This window comes from Eublepharis macularius, chromosome 7 (genome assembly GCF_028583425.1).
Source record: "Eublepharis macularius isolate TG4126 chromosome 7, MPM_Emac_v1.0, whole genome shotgun sequence".
NCBI lineage: Eukaryota > Metazoa > Chordata > Lepidosauria > Squamata > Eublepharidae > Eublepharis > Eublepharis macularius.
In genome coordinates, this window is record NC_072796.1 from 107,310,656 (window position 1) to 107,327,591 (window position 16,936).

Consider the following 16,936-nt stretch of genomic DNA (forward strand, 5'->3'; position numbering starts at 1 on the left):
GCTAAACTGTTCTGGTGCTGGAATGAAGGCCACTAGAGTGCAATGACGGTCTCTGGGAGCAGATCAAAGGGAGTGGGTAAAAGTTGGATCTAGATAATTTTAAATGGATCCTTATGAATTCATATGATTTTTATATTGAAACAAAACAAAAAGGCCATCATATTATAGATCATGTCCTAGTCTACAGACAGCACCAAAACAATCACTCACCCACTGATCCGTGGCACTGCCACAACACAAAAACATGCTTCAAAAGTATAGATCCTCTTGTTTTGTACATGGGGCCACCTAAAATCCACCACACAATCCCATATCATGTCTATTGCCACAAATTGCACCCAAAAAACCATGCACTCACTGCTTCATTGCACCACTATGGTGTAAAAACATGCTTCAGAACCATGGATCCTCATCGTCTAGTGGCAAGGAATTTCCAAAGGGGGGTTTCAGATCCTCCTGGAACTAACCCAGCTATGGACAATGAATCCCTCTGCTGGGATGCAGCCACTGGTGGACTAAGGGATGGGAGGACCCATAGGGAAGGAGGTTAAAATTCCCCTTGTGTGTGTGTGTGTGTGGGGGGTGCATTCATACTTGGCAAGGACAGGGGGTGGTTCAGAGCCCTGACCCATCCAGGTACCTTTCCAGCCGGGACAAGTGCTCTAAATAATAATGATACTGTTAATAAGTATAATATATAAAAGTATTCTGTGAGTCCTCACAGGCTTAGCCCCTCAGCCTGGCTGTGGAACAGAAGCAGCCAGAATCTTAAGCAAAAGCTTCAAATACCTCCGTCTTAGAACCCTGTGGAGCAGAGTGGTAAGCTGCAGTACTGCAGCCCAACCTCTGCTCAGGACCTGAGTTCAATCCTGGCGGAAGCTGGGTTCAGGTAGCTGGCTCAAGGTTGACTCAGCCTTCCATCCTTCCGAGGCTGGTAAAATGAGTACCCAGTTTCCTGGGGGTAAAGTGTAGATGACTGGGGAAGGCAATGGCAAACCACCCCGTAAAAAGCCTGCCAAGAAAATGTCGTGATGCGACATCCCCCCATGGGTCAGTAATGACTTGGAGCTTGCACAGGAGCTTGGAGCTTACCTTTACCATTTTTTATACCTCCCTCTGTGACTGACACCCTCCCCCCCTGCAGTTTCTGGTCTTACTGCCTGCAGGAAACTGAAACCACTTGCCTGAGAGATGGGGGGGGGGGGAATTTACTCCTGCTCTCATAGAGAAGGAGCTCTCTTTTGACACCCAGAGAAGGTCTGTGGACATTCCCTCTGTTGCCTAGGGAATTGACTGCTCGGTGCCAGGATGTCTGGTTTCACAGACCAATGGACCGACAGATCAGCCCAAAAGTCATTGCATCTGTGAAAAATGCCCGTTCCACGACCCTCTGGTTTGTGAACACTGAACTGGGTTGGTCTGTGTTAAATTTTGGTTCATTTTTTGGTCTGTGCCGTCCTCTAGTATTGACATTTTGTCATTTAGGAAACTCAAAAAATATCCTCAGCTCCTGTGAGAAGAATACACTGCCACCATAGGTTTGTGTGGTATCATATTGGTATTTAATTCATACCAAGACAAAATCCCTCAGTAAATATTTACTTACTTTGGAAGCAGAGGACAGACGTAATCATCATTTCATAATGCACACGCACACACACAAAAGGTTACAAAGAATTTAGGATTGTAGTAATTCAAAAGAACACAAAAGTAATCAGATTAAGAACATGATTTATTCTGGAACCTGTGCACTATCTGGTTAACACTGTCTCAAGTAGGAAGGAGCAAGGCGTTGGTCTTCTTGATACACCTCCCATTTTTGCAGGGATCACATTCAAACTGTACATTAGCCCAGCAATAGTACAATCCTATACAGAGTACTTTTCTAATTCTGTGTAATTCTATGTGGGATTCTACAGCAAAAATTATTTATAATACTTAGACAAATAAAAAGACTTCTGTGTTCCTTCAACAATAGAATAGATCTTTGAACTTAAGAAACAAAATAGCATTACCCAACTTTACACAAAAAAACGTAGATAGTTGTATATTTACTTGGATTGCCTGAATCCCTTTATATTTTTTATTTCAACATTCTTGTCTGTAAATAATTTTTAAAGCTGTTTTTATTGTCTTTAAGTCTGAGGACTGTTTATGGGTATCATTTTAGACTGCTTGATTTTAATGACTTGATAATTCTTATATTGTTGATTTTATGATTCTATTGTATTGTTTTTATTTCATGAGTTGCCAGGTATCCAGAGAGGCAGCATATACATTTTCTAAATTTCAACAACTGAGTTATAAACTATTATTCTGCCCCTTTCAAAATAACATTTAAACTAGTGATACCCATATCATTCCTTCCGGTTTTAACTTAAAACGTTCAAATGTCTCCGTGTCCAGCTTCTTTCCTTGTGGCTATTTGTATAAATATAGGAGAGCAGCTGGCATTTGCAATGCAGATAGAGCATTCTGGCCCATGTAGGTTTTACATTCTCATTAGAAATCAAGTAAACCCCAGATCTCGCCTTGTGTGTGAAACCATCCCAAAATTTCCAGTAGTGCAGCTCCCTCACATATTTTCCCGTGGGAGAAGAGTCCTGGACCATCCCAAACCACCTTGTGCTAGTGGCTTCTGCAATACCCTGGGAAATGAGTTGATTGTGGAGGCAGGTTAAGCCATTTATCCTAAATAGCATGGCTTTTGTAGGTTTAAGGCAGTCCCTTAACATTACTTTAACATAGATTTTTATGTGCAAATTAGCAGCTAAATTCATTATGAAAACTCATTTACCAAAGGGCTGACACCAGACAAAGCCCGAGGCAGCTATGGAACTCTGGGACACAACATCTGTTCCATAAAATTTAACTCAGCCATTTTAAGCATTTGTCTGTTCATTGCTGTGTTATACTTTCTCAGAACAGCTACTTTTCTCCTCAGGACATACAAGTTCTGACACGGACCTACCGAGGCCAAATGTTTCTTTCAGTTCTCGGAGGCACTACCTGGCGGAGCAAGATGGTCACCTGACACAGTAATTTGACATTTAGAGTAAAGATCAGTTGCCCGCTTGATTTTTAACATAGTATTTTTTCCTCTCTCATTTTCTTTCTCCCCAACCCCCAGTGCTGAGTTTGTGCTGATTTCCGAGCAGGTCTTATGTGAGCATTATGAGCCTCAATGTTTTATGTATGCCAGTTAGCAGTTTAGCTGATGTGTGAATGGCCTCGGTTACTAATTGTGGATGCTTCCCATGGCATTTCAGCAGCCGAGTCAGAAAGAAGCATCTGCTGCTATTGCCCATGATCGATCAGCCACATCGCAAGGATCCATAGGCTGAAATTTCCATTAGTCTAAAGCTTCAAATTATACCGTCTGCCCCAATAAAAATGAGAAGAACTTGTATCTATTCTGCATATCTTGAGGCCCCATTTCCACCATTCCTTCAAGGGCTCTTCCAGTTGGTGTTCTCAAGATAATCATTCTTTATGGAACTTTAATGTTTATTGCTTTGTTGCAAAGAGCAGCAGGCGGAAAGCTGGGGAAATATTACTGCAGCTATTCCTTTGGTGCAGGGCAGAGAATGTTGGTTTTGCATGGAGTAACCCAACTCCTGCTTGGCTTGAAATTATGGGCATCAGTTAAACAATTTACTGGTGCATAGGGCAGGTATCAGCATACTCTGAGGTGGGCCACCTCAGTGGGATTCTGGTAGGGTCCACTGTCACTGACATACATTCACCTCCCCTGCCACCTGTCTGCGTGTCTTTCCCTGTCCATTTGCTTGCAATTGCTCTACCACCCATTGTCCCAGCTTCCCAACATTGATGGGGAAGTGCATGCAGGCGATGCACAGTGGCAGCACTCCTGGAAGCCACAGCAGCAGCATTATCAGCTACATGCACCAGTCAGGTTTGTCAAGAAGAGGGCATGGAGGTGGTCAGGTGGCTGTGAATGCAGGCAGTGGGAGAGCTTATGAGTGGGAGAAGGTCCACAGCCAGGTAGAGAGACACAGGTGGAAAGGGAAGCATGAGGGGAGTCTATGGTGGTGGGCAGAAATGGGGCCCTGGCCAATGTCTGCCCAGAGCCTTCCAAAACCTCGAACCAGCACTGCTGGCACATGTAAAATGCCTAGGTGCATAATGTAGATATTGAAACCACCACCAATTCAGCATTGGGGGAGAATTTTTTTTTTAAATGAGAATGTCAAAATGTTTTGTCACGATGAGCCAATGAACGTGTTAAACTTAGACCTAGTTTAAGCCTGATGCCGAAAGGACTTGCTGTGTCACTGCACACACCCAGAGTTTCATTTTAACTGCATTGCTATGCACGCAAATGGAATTATGTGTGTAATCTGGGCATGCCAGAACAATACCCATTTGGGTCATGGATCTCTAGCATGCTCACATTGCATTTATACAGAGCTGCTGTAGCACAGTGGCTAAGCGAATCAGCACTGATTTGACTACCACTACTCCCATGAGCTCAGCAGGTAGCCTTGAGTAAGCTGCTCTTCTTAGCCCCAGCTGTGTTGTGAGAATAATAATAACACTGACTTTGTTCACCACTCTGAGTGGGGCACTGATCTGTCCAGAAGGGCTTTATATAAGCACACTGCTATTATTATTATTATTATTATTATTATTATTATTATTATTATTATTATTGTGGCTGATGGCACAAGATCCTGTGCATGTGCAAAGACACATGCATAAGTTCTTTTGTCCCATCAGCTTTATCATGTGTAAGTCAGGTCTAAATGGAAACAACAATCACACGTTCATCTTCCCCAATCTTCTTCCACTATATCTCATACAACTTACCCATACTTTGGTGTTATTTCCATGTGCCCCTCACCAGCAACCAATGATGTGGAGAAAGGATAGAGAGAGACAAAGAACGTTGTGACAACATAACATGATGAAAGTTCTCCTGGGTTTTATGGAGTGGAAGGAGAGCTAAATGCATGGCTAAATCTGGAGTACTTGGCTTTTACCCTGATTATGATCGCGGCTCCTTTAATTCCTATGGATCGAGCAGAAGAAGGTTGCTGGAACATTTAATGTAATGCATTTAAAACATTCACATCTTATATTCTTCTAAAACTATTATTTTATTTATTTTATTTTATTAAATTTATATTCTGCTTTCCCAGCAAGTGGGATCAGCGAACAGCATCAGCAAAATTAACAAAAGATTCATTTGGAACAATATAAAGCATCAAGTACAATAACCATCACACAAAAAACTCACTAATCCATTTCATTATTTTATTTATTTAATTAATTGCAATTTTATTTATTTATTTATATGTTCAATTTTTAGTCCGCCCTCCCCACAAGGTGGGCTCAGGGCGGAGTACAACATTTCCATAAACAATAAAATATTATTTAAACATTATATAAATGGGCATTAAAACATATACAATAAAACATCCTCCTCAGATGGCGACCATAGACTAATAACCCTAAAGTGCTGCATTTCAGTCCGGTCCATAGGCCCACATACAGGGTGGTAGAAAGGTGTTTTATATATTATTTTATGTTTTATGTGGCCATTGGGGCCCAGCCTAGCCTCCACCATATGCCTGGCAGAACATCTGTGTCTTACAGGCCCGGTGGAAAGATAACAAATCCTGCTGGGCCCTAGTGTCATCAGACAGAGAGTTCCATCACGGTGCCAGGACCGAAAAGGCCCTGGCTCTGGTCATGGCCAGGTGGGCCTCCCTTTGGCCAGGGATCCCTAAAAGTTGCTTATTTGTTGGATACAGCATCCTCTGGGGTACATTTTATGCCTCCTTTCCACTCAACTTATGGTCTCCAAGATGGCAAATAATCAAAACATTAAAACAAGCTTCACTATATATAGTTGTTTTTAATTGTTTATATCCACACACTTTAACAAAGCAGGTAACAGACATAAACAGGAAAGAGGGCCAGTGAGTGAGTTCCAAACAAAATGGAAAAGCCTTCACTCCATGGCAGAAGACAATAACTGAGGGGAATAGAAGCTTTCTGAGGGGGGATTCCATAATTTTGGTCACAGGACTGAGAAGTTTCTTTCCCAGGTCGCTACCATAGCTGGGCCATCCTAAGCAGGGCCCCTGAAGATGACCACACTAGTTGGACTGGCCCTTACACCAACAGCCAAACTTCAACACAACAAATAAGCAACAAATTTACAGCACAGCAACTTTAATTTTGCAAAACTAATTTCAAGAACGACAGACTATAAAAAACATAAAATAAAAATAAAATAAAACAGTAGGTACATAATCAGATCTAATAACCCAGAGTCAATAAAAAGCCCTGGGCATACAGTATTGTCTAGCAGACTTTCTTAAACCACTTTGTGTGCATCCTTGGGACAGGACCCCGTAAATTATTGGTGGAGATCCTGTTGTTACTGCTTCTCGTATAGCCATCCTCCTTGCTGCTAATTCCCCCACTCTCTATTACTCACAAGGAGACCAATTCAGGTAACACTTGGAGAAGAGTGACAAGTGGAGTTCCTCATGGATCAGTCCTGGGACCTGTTCTGTTCAACATTTTTATAAATGATTTGGATAAAGGAATAGAAGGAAGGCTGATTAAATTTGCAGGTGATACTAAATTGGGAGGGGTAGCAAATACGGTCGAAGACAGAGTAAGGATACAAGATGATCTTGACAGGCTGGAAAACTGGACTAAAACAAATAAAATGAATTTCAACAGAGATAAATGTAAAGGTCTGCATTTAGGAAGGAAAAATCAAATGCATAATTATAGGATGGGGGAGACTTGTCCTGGCAGTAGTATGTGCAAAAAGGATCTAGGGATCTTAGTAGACCATATACTGAACATGAGTTAGCAGTGTGATATGGTAACTAAAAAGGCAAATGCGGTTTTGGGTTGTATCAACAGAAGCATACTGTCCAGATCACGAGAAGTGATGGTATCGCTCTACTCTGCTCTGATTAGACCTCACCTAGAGTATTATGTTCAGTTGTGGGCACCACAATTTCAGAAGAATATAGAAAAGCTAGAACGTGTCCAGAGGAGGGCAACGAAGATGGTGAGAGGTCTGGAGATAAAGACCTATGAGGAAAGGTTGAAGGAGCTCAGAATATTTAGCCTGGAGAGGAGACGACGGAGAGGTGATATAACCATCTTCAAGTACTTGAAGGGCTGTCATATAGAGGATGATGCAGAGTTGTTTTCCACTGCCCCAGAAGGTTGGACCAGAACCAATGTCTTGAAATTAAATCGAAAGAGCTTTAGGAAGAACTTCTTGACAGTTACAGCTGTCCCTCAGCGGAACAGGCTCCTTGGGAGGAGGTGGGCTCTCCTTCTTTGGAGGTTTTTAAGCTGGGGCTAATGGCCATCTGACACAGCAATGCTGATTCTGTGAACCTGGGCAGATCATGAGGGGGAGGGTAGAATGGGTTGCATCAGTGCTTAGTTCTCATGGCCTTCTTACAGGCCCAGGGTAATCCTGATTGCCATCTTGGGGTCAGGTAGCAATTTTCCACCAGCCAATTTGGCTAGGGATCCTGGAGGCGCTTTGCCATTTTCTGGGCATGGAGCGGGGGTCACCGGGACAGTCGGGTGGATAGTGAATTTCCTGCATTGTGCAGCAGGTTGGACTAGATAACCCTAGAGGTCCCTTCCAACCCTATGATTCTATGATTCTGTGTTAAAGGCGGGATGTGGACTGTTTTGAATTTCTTGCTGAAAACCCAGATTACCTCCATCACACCTCCTTCCCAACCAGAGACCTCCACTCCATCCCTTATTTGGAAATTGCTTGATACTATTGTGATTGCTTGTGTGTGCTTATCATTTCCCTCAAATGATCTCTAGGTTCAACATCATCCAGGCCACAGTAGCTCTTCCAGTCTTGTGCTAGAAGCTTTGTCATGATCCGTTGGTTGCTCTCTGACTTGGTCTTTGTCCAGATTGGTTGCAAAGGTAGCCGTTAACCTATAGCTGGCTGCTCCTAGGAGTGAGAGGCAGCAGAAGGACACTTTTCTTCCTTACAGTCAGGCTATCGTAATGTCAATTTGGGCAGAATTAGGAAGTGGACCTCTTTCACACAGGAATGCGTCCAGAATATTGCTCTGACCAAATAAGGCAGCATAATGAAAATGCTTGGTTGACTTCTCAAGGGACGAGGTTCCAAACTCTGTCCTATGTCTGCCCATTTCCAATATTGATCAGTAATGGCAAGAAAGCCATCCTTTAAGGAAGCCAGTCCACCATAGCTGATCTTTTAATTAAGGAACTCAGTAACTTCAAAGGAACTTCATAGTTCCTTGGAACACAGTTTAAAAACCACTGGCCTAGGGAATTATTCTCCCCACCCAATGTTTCTGTCCATTTCCCTTTTGGCGACCATTAGCTGTCCATCTGTGTCCAAACCTTTCATCCTCTAATGTTTTCAGTAAAGCTGAAGTTAATGATTTCTTTTTGACCTGTTTTGACAACTTCCCTCTTTGGTTCAACTGCATCATGAGTGATGTCAATAAATCTCCAGGGATTGGACTTGTTAGCTATTTGTGTTCCTTCTGCTGGCTGATTGGCTTTACAGAGCAGAAAACATAATAGATCATAGATAAACAGTGGCCATTGTTATGGTTTCTTAGCTGGCAAAACAAAGGTTTCTCAGTTGTCATGTGTTCTCCTGCCAGATATGTTGATTTCATGTTTTCATCAGTCTACAAGAATGACTTCAGCATTCACATTTGAGCCTCTTTTACAGTTGTTATGTGTGCTTTGTACTGCAAACAATAATTCCCCCCTCCCCCTCCCAGGTCTTCATTTTGGACAGATGATCAGAACTATACATAGAAGATCACCTTTAACAAACAATGATTAGATAGTCTCATCTAGGCTCAATGCCTTCGATTCTGCAAGTAAATAGAATATTAAACAGGGAGAAAAGGGCATGGGAAAAGTGTTTTTTTTAAGTGGATTTGAAGCAACACAGCTACAGTGGCCTATTGTATGCAAAAGTCTACCATTACACACCAGGCATTAAAAATATTTAGTTCCAAATATGTGGCATATAAGGATCTGCTGATGCAGTTAGCTGTATAGTAGAGGAGGTCAGTGAAACTTAAAAATGTGCCTAATTCTATGTCAACTTTAGTGGGTCCGAGGAAAGATAATTTTGTTCACTTATAGTGCTATCCGAAACCAAGTCCCACCCTTCTAAGTCCATTGGTACATATTGGTAAGCCATATTTTGCTTGCTGGATCAAGTGTGCAGCAGCACAGCTTCCAGGCAATTTCCAGATGCTAGTGGACTAATCCCTTATTCCTAGGATTGCCAGCTATGGGTTGGGAAATTCTTAGATATTTGGAGGGTGGATCCTAGAGAAAGCAGGGATTGGGGAGGGGAGGGACCTCAGTGGGGTATAATGCCCTCCAAAGAAGTCATTTTCTCTGGGGAAACATCTTTTTTGTCTGGAGATCAGTTGTAATTCTTGAAGCGCTCCAGCCACCAGCTGAAGGTTATGCAAACAAAAGCACTTACAACAAAATCAATCACTTACTACAAATTTAAAGACAAGTATTCAATCAGTTTAAAGTGCTCAGTGCTGAAATGAACTTACACGAATAGAGTAATACTTAACAATCAATATTTCACAAAATTCGTATATAATAAATCCGATATACGGAACCACTGCCAACCATGTCCCTTTAAAGAAGCCTCACAGACGTAGTATAGTCCTTGAGTTACGTTAAACACTGGAGACTTCCTTGTAATGACTGCAGAAACTTGCTGAATACCATTCAAAGAGAAGTCCATAGTGACAAGGAACCACCCGACTGGGGATGGAAGGTATCCTTGTGCATAGGGTTGCCAGCCTCCAGGTAGTGGCTGTAGATCTCCCAGAATTACAACTGGTCTCCAGGCCACAGAAATCAGTTCACCTGGAGAAAATGGCTACTTTGGGGGGTGGACTCTATGGAATTATGCCATGCCAAGGTCCTTTCCCTCCCCAAACCCCACTTTCTCCAGGTTTCTCCAGGTTTCATCCCTCAGATCTCCAGGAATTTCCCAACTTGGAGCTGGTAACCCTACTTGTGCACCAAAGGAGGTGAGTAGAAAGTCAGTCAGAGTGAACAAGATCTACAACACATTTCCCTCAGATAAACGTGTTGTTTATGCCAAATACAAAGAGGCAATATATGACAGATTTAGGCAAGGTGCTGATTACTTCAGAAAGAAGTTCAGAAGCCTAGTACCTCAGAAAGAGAAGTCATTTAAGTCTTTTAGTGCCAAACTGACAGACTATTTTGATAAGTGGATTACATCTGCCAAAGCTAACTCTAAAGAGGGAATAAGGGATCTAATTATTTTGGATCAGTTTTTATTTCAACTTCCTTTAGAGATCAGACTTCTGGTTAAAGATAAGCTTCCAGAGAATGTCAACCAAGCATCAGAGTGGGCAGATAGATTAACACTTAATAGAGGAGGTTGGGATCGCCCTGAAAAGAAAGACTATTCTTATAAACCAGAGTTTAAATCAAGTAAAGGACAAGAGGGAGAAAGGAAAGGAACATATGAGAGAGCTGAGATTATAAAAAGTCAAGATAAAAATATAGAAAGAAACCAAGATGGATACTGGAATGACAAAAGATGTTTTGTACGTGGTCTGAAAGGGCATTTAGCTTACAAATGTCTAAAGAACCAACCCAAGCAAACAACGCTTGAGCACGTAAGGAGGGTCACTAGAACTGACTCAGATGATCAGAGTAAAGAAACTACTAGAGACCCGAAAAGCTCAACAAACACAAATGAAACATCCAGTAAGAACACTGCCTTAGCATAAACACTGAAGAAACAGTTTATTTGTGTGGGGTAAAGATAGATAAGGTTGCTCAGGATACTGAACTGAGAGAGGTGGTACAAATAAATGGGAGAGATACTTTAGCCATTCTAGACACAGGAGCCTCAGTAACACTGGTCAGGGAGGATTTGGTTGATAAGAAAAATCTGATTCTAGATAAACAAATATCCTTGCAAGGTGTGTGGGGAAATTCTAAAAGAGTGCCACTAGCACAGTTAAAAATTAAGTGGAGAGGAAAAGAAGAATATTTTCCTGTAGCAGTTATTAAAGAACAGAAAATACCAGTAGTATTGGGAAGAGATGTAATGGGAGCAAAGGCAAGAATTCAAATATGCACTGACTCCAATGATTTGCTACAAGTTGAAGTCAAGGGAGCACAAGACAAGCCCCTAGGTATCTTAGCAACAGACACAATTGATACATTGCAGGAGAGAAAAAGAGAGAGACGAACTCTTGTTAGTAGTACTGCTGAAATTTCCCAAGAAAAAGGAGGAGGATAAAGAAACCCAAGACTTTAAAACAAAAACCACAGAAGAGTGTGAAATGGACTTAACCGGAACTGCAGAGACAATAAAACAATCCCTAAGCCAGAGGAAACTGCACACAACTCTTCTGGGAAAGAGATGTGTTCCGCTTAAGGACCAGGGGGCGGGGGGATTTGTAATAATTTTAAGTAAATGGGTGCGTGTGTCTTTAAATGCTTGGTTTGAGCTAGGTGAAGAGTGGGGGGTGAAAGAGAGGGATGAGTGAGTGATATGATTGGTTGATGACTGAGAGTGTGGGCGGAGTGAATGCAGTTTGAGACTGACAGGCAAGGAGAGAAAAGTTTCAGTCAGAAGAAAGCAGGCTAGCTGTGTGCTGCCTGAGTATATTGAAGTATTTATGAGAGAAATATGACCTGTCTGGAACCTGAACTGAGCATGGTTGTGAAAGGACACTCAGTCAGGGAAAGAGAGGCCAGCTGTGTGCTGCCTGAGGAGGTTTAATATTTCTGTGAATAAGAGTCAGAGAAAGAGAGGCCGGCTATGTGCTGCCTGAGGAGTTTTAAGCATTTCTGTGAGAGAAATATTGAGTCAAGAGAAAGTGGGCAAGCTGTGTGCAGCCTGAGTAACTTTAAGCGCGTCTGTGAGAAATACTGAGTTAAAGAGGCTAACTGTGTGTGAAACCTTATAAGAGATCTGTATGAATGAGTTTAACTGAGAACTTTTATGAAACAAATACGCTTCTTGACAAAATAAAAGTTTGTTTTGTTTTGTCATATCCCAGAATAGCTGTCATTGCTATATCCCATTTCTATCCTCAGGGCCACATAGAACCACAAAGGAGCCTGACATTTAAGCACATTACCAAAGGGAAAATTTAAATAAAATATCTTGGAATATAATATTCCTGGTGGCAGCAATCTACCCAGAGGGTGAAAGGGAAAGATTAAAGGCAAAAGGGGTCATCATAACAACTTGTCTTTACATTTGTAGTAAGTGATTGATTTTGTTGTAAGTGCTTTTGTTTGCATAGCTTTTTGGTTGCACTGTGTAGGGCACCTGGTGGGTTGTTGTTACAACCAGCAGAAGGTTGGCAAATGCCACAAGCAATAATAACATAAGATCATAAAAAGAGCCCTGCTGGATCAGACCTGTGGTCCATCTAGTCCAGCAACCAGTTACATACCATCGTACACTAGCTGCCCTGGAGGCTCAACAGTACACAGAGGCCAAGGCTTCCCCCAGATCTTGCCTTCTAGCACTGATTTTCAGTGACTCCAAATATACAGATTCTCTTTAGTCCCCAAGGCTAGTAGCCATTAATAGGCTTGGTCTCCATGAATCTGTCTAATCCCCTACAAAGCCATCTATGCCTAATACCAGGACTTTTTTTCAGCTGGAATGCAGTGGAACGGAGTTCTGGCACCTCTTGAAAATAGTCACATGGCTGGTGGCCCCACCCCCTGATCTCCGGACAGAGGGGAGTTTAGATTGCCCTCCGCACCGCAGCAGCGTGGAGGGCAATCTAAACTCCCCTCTGTCTGGAGATCAGGGACCACCAGCCATGTGACCATTTTCACCAAGGGCGATTTAAACTTTAAAAAACTCCCCCTTTGTTCCAGCTGACCCAAAGTGACGTCACTGTGTGGTCCTGGGAGTGTGCGCACACTTTGCGCATGTGCATGTGGTACAAGGGGCACTACCTCCCGCCAAGAGTTGCCCCCTGTGCTGGCAACCCACTGAGTTCCACCACCTCTTTCCCCAGAAAAAAGCCCTACCTATCACTATATTCACTGGCAGCAAATTCCACAATTTAATTACTTGTTAAGGGAAAAAAGAGCTCCTTTTGTCTGTCCTGAATCGATTGCCAGGCACTAGTAACGCTTCTCTATTTATATGTCCTACAAATGCAATCTCTCATAGCCATGCATAGGTACAACCAAACATTCTTATTCTGCTGAGAGGATTTTTAAGTAGTTAAATGATCTCTATTTCAAAACATGGAGGAATATTTATAAGTAACTGAGGAATAAATCAAGTTTTCACACCTTCTGATGAGGATTCCCTGTCACAAAGAGGCATTTTCAGATTTGCTGAAAAACTGCAAGATATAGGAGGGGCGGGGGGATGACTGACTGCATGGTTTCCAGAGTACCATGCCAGCTCCAGTCCAATAAACATCAGTATAAAGTTCAGACTATTTAGTTAATCAAACCATACCATTCATTATTTGAAATAAAAACCAGCACACAACGTGTTATTTAAGCCAAATAATAGAAAGTATGAAGGTGGAATGAAGGGGAAGAGAAGAATTTGAAGAAACATCCCAAGGCATAACATACAAAACCATTTTGGCTAATCAAACAAGCATTGTGAACTTGGCTGGCAGTTGCTTTAATAAAAAGACCTTAGTTGTTATCCAGCTCCTAATACTGAGCTTAAAACTATGTGCTGTGCTCATCAATTCCAATCTATCTTCTCTTAACATTGAAAGACAGGAACTATTTTTGCCAACAACCTGGGGGGGTGGAAATGTGGTGTGCCTTTAACGGAGAGGTTTAGTGCATGAAAATGGGCAGCTGAAGCTTTTTATGGCACAGAGGTAAATAACATCACCTGGTAAATAGCATCTCACTCTCTGTTAAAGAGGTAAGAATCTTTTTCCCCCTCCACTTTGTTGGCAGAACTCAAATATGTCTGTCTGTCTGTCTGAGCTAGACAGTTCCCATAATCTAGAATTGTCTCTATAAAAATGAAAATAAAACTCCTTCTGTTCTGTTGTTCTACCAACACAAAACAACATTTCTTAGCACAAACTCATGGAGCCAAGTCAATCATTAAAAAGAGTCTTTTAAACAAGTAGGTTCATTCCAAATGTTGAGCAAACCCATTAGCAGGAGATTAACCCTTAAATTCAAACAGTTTCTGGAGACTAGAAATGTTCAACTAAAGCTGCTTTCACACACATTGGATAATGTACTTTCAATACTCTTTAGCAATATTTTGCAGCTGAATTTTCTGGTAAAAAGGTAAAGGTTCCCCTGTGCAAGCACCGAGTCATTACTGACCCATGGGGGGACGTCGCATCACGACATTTTCTTGGCAGGCTTTTTACGGGGTGGTTTGCCATTGCCTTCCCCAGTCATCTACACTTTACCCCCAGGAAACTGAGTACTCATTTTACCAACCTCGGAAGGATGGAAGGCTGAGTCAACCTTGAGCTGGCTACCTGAACCCAGCTTCCGCCGGGATCGAACTCAGGTCATGAGCAGAGCTTGGACTGCAGTACTGCAGCTTACCATTCTGCGCCACGGGGCTCCTGAATTTTCTGGTGTGAAACATGAAATTCCAGTTCCAAATGATTGCAAAAGTGCATTGAAAGTGTATTATCCAATGTATGTGAAATCAGCCCAGAATGCTTCTTCTCTCTCTCTCTTCTGTTTATCTGCAACTTTGGAAGTTATCTGGAAGATTTCACAAAGGAATAAAATCAAAGCAAAGCTACTATATCAACTAAGCCTTTCAAGGGGCCTTTGTGCCATCTAGCAAAAGTCGTATTTTTGAGATCTTACTTAGATCCTGCTTCCTAAAAGAATTTTTATGAAACACGTTAGATATATAATCTATCCCAAAAATACAGTAAGAACACCAGTGAAACAGCCCAAATTCCATTCACAACGTAACTCTTATGCATTTTCATCAACTTTTGCATAATAAAAGGTAAAATAAAAGGAGGTCTCTTTGTGACAAGTTTGGAAAGAAACGGAGCATTGAGTCATCGGGTTCAGTTAATATACAACAGACATGCCAAAACCACATGGGGAAAGCAAAAGACAGTTGCCTGGGCCAAACGTACAGCTGGCATTAGCAAGTTTTAAATCCATTGCCTGCAAGTTATATTAAAAAGAAGCATGTAAACAGGAAGTAAATATGACTTCTTGTTGCATTTGGTACCTATTGACTCAGCATCTGCAACCAATAAAAGCGAATAAACACAACCACATATATGCAGATTGTCTAACCATCGAAAGCAAAACAATTCCCGCCATCAGGATCCAATCACTATACATATCCCTCTGGGCCATGTTGATTGCAGCCAAGGAAATGCCTGGCTAATACAAATGCGTCCTACAGAGAGTGATTGTGAAGGAGGATAAAGGGAAGTTCTGAGGATTCTAAAAGATCAACTCAGGAAGCTGATATACTTTTCCTGTTCAGCTCCCCCTGTTTCCAGCTCTGATGCCAGATCTGCACAGAAGGAACAAGAACTTATTTTGTCTTTGCCAGTCGACTAGCTAAGTTCATTCACATCCCAACTTTGCTTCTTGAAAGGCATATGGTGTGCAACTCCCCCCTCCCCCCAAACCCTGAACTCCTTTCTGGCTTTCTTTGACCTGCCGTGACGTGTCCTATATATCTGTAGCTATATCTATATGATCTATCTATCTGTATTAAAATATTCCTACAAATAAAGCAGTTCATAAATTCCAAATATTATGCAGTCCAACCTCTCCATCAAGCTGAATCATAACAAGAATCTCCTCTGGCAATAGCTCTTATAGTGGCTTTTAACTGTTAAATGCATTGAGCTACTGCATTTTAAACACAGAATGCTGAAGTCTGCCTTTGGATATATGAAGACAACTCCCAATGAAATCAATTAGAGCTGTTCAGAAGTCAGGTAGCACTCCATGTCCAAGGGCAGGCTTTGGGTTTTTAATTCAAAGCTTCTCAGTTACCCTAAATTCCCCAAAGAACTAAATACTTCAGTACAATCCCATTCAACTCTGCATTATGCTCAGCCCTTTCTCTTTTCAGGTCTAATATGGATTGCTAGCCAAGAAGAAGAGGATTATGAGAGCAGGACTTGGTTATATTCTTTTGAAGTTCTTATCTGTTTCATGTTCTTTTGAAGTTCTTGTATGTTTGTAAAAATTGGTTCTTTTCAATGTATTAGTCAGAAACTTTTTTTTTTTAAAGCCCCTGGACTCTATGCTGACTCTCTATGAAAATCAGAACAGAGGGCTACAAACTCATCATTCTGGACTACAACATCATTTTGATGCTAACATTATCTATGTGGAGTTTGGCAGCCCCTGAAATGTAAAGGCTGCTGCAATGAAAATACCATGTAATTTTTAGTACATCAGTTTGACTGAAGTTCTCTTATACCAAAAACATCTGTTGAGACTGTATCTCATGACCTAATGCACATTTTAAAGTTTTTACAGGACATACGGAGCTGTAATCTCAACATTTTATTTGCTGTGTTTCAGAGCATTGACCTAACCAGTCTCTGTGCTACCAACTGACTTCACAGTGCTGGCCACCCTTTCATGGGTTTGTACCATCTTTGTTTTCACTGACAGGTGTGTTTAAATAAAAAAACTTCCCATAAGGAAATTGCTTTTCATAGTGAAAGTTGCCACTGGTAATACATGGACTACTTAGTCCACAGAAGAAGAATCCAGTGATGGAGTGAGTGAGGAGAAAGTTGTCAGATTCAGGGGCGGCGCCAGGGTTTCTGGTGCCCGTGGCTGCCCCTACGGACTGCGTGGCACCCCCGGACTGCATGATAATATCACTGCATGTGACATCATCACTCAGCAA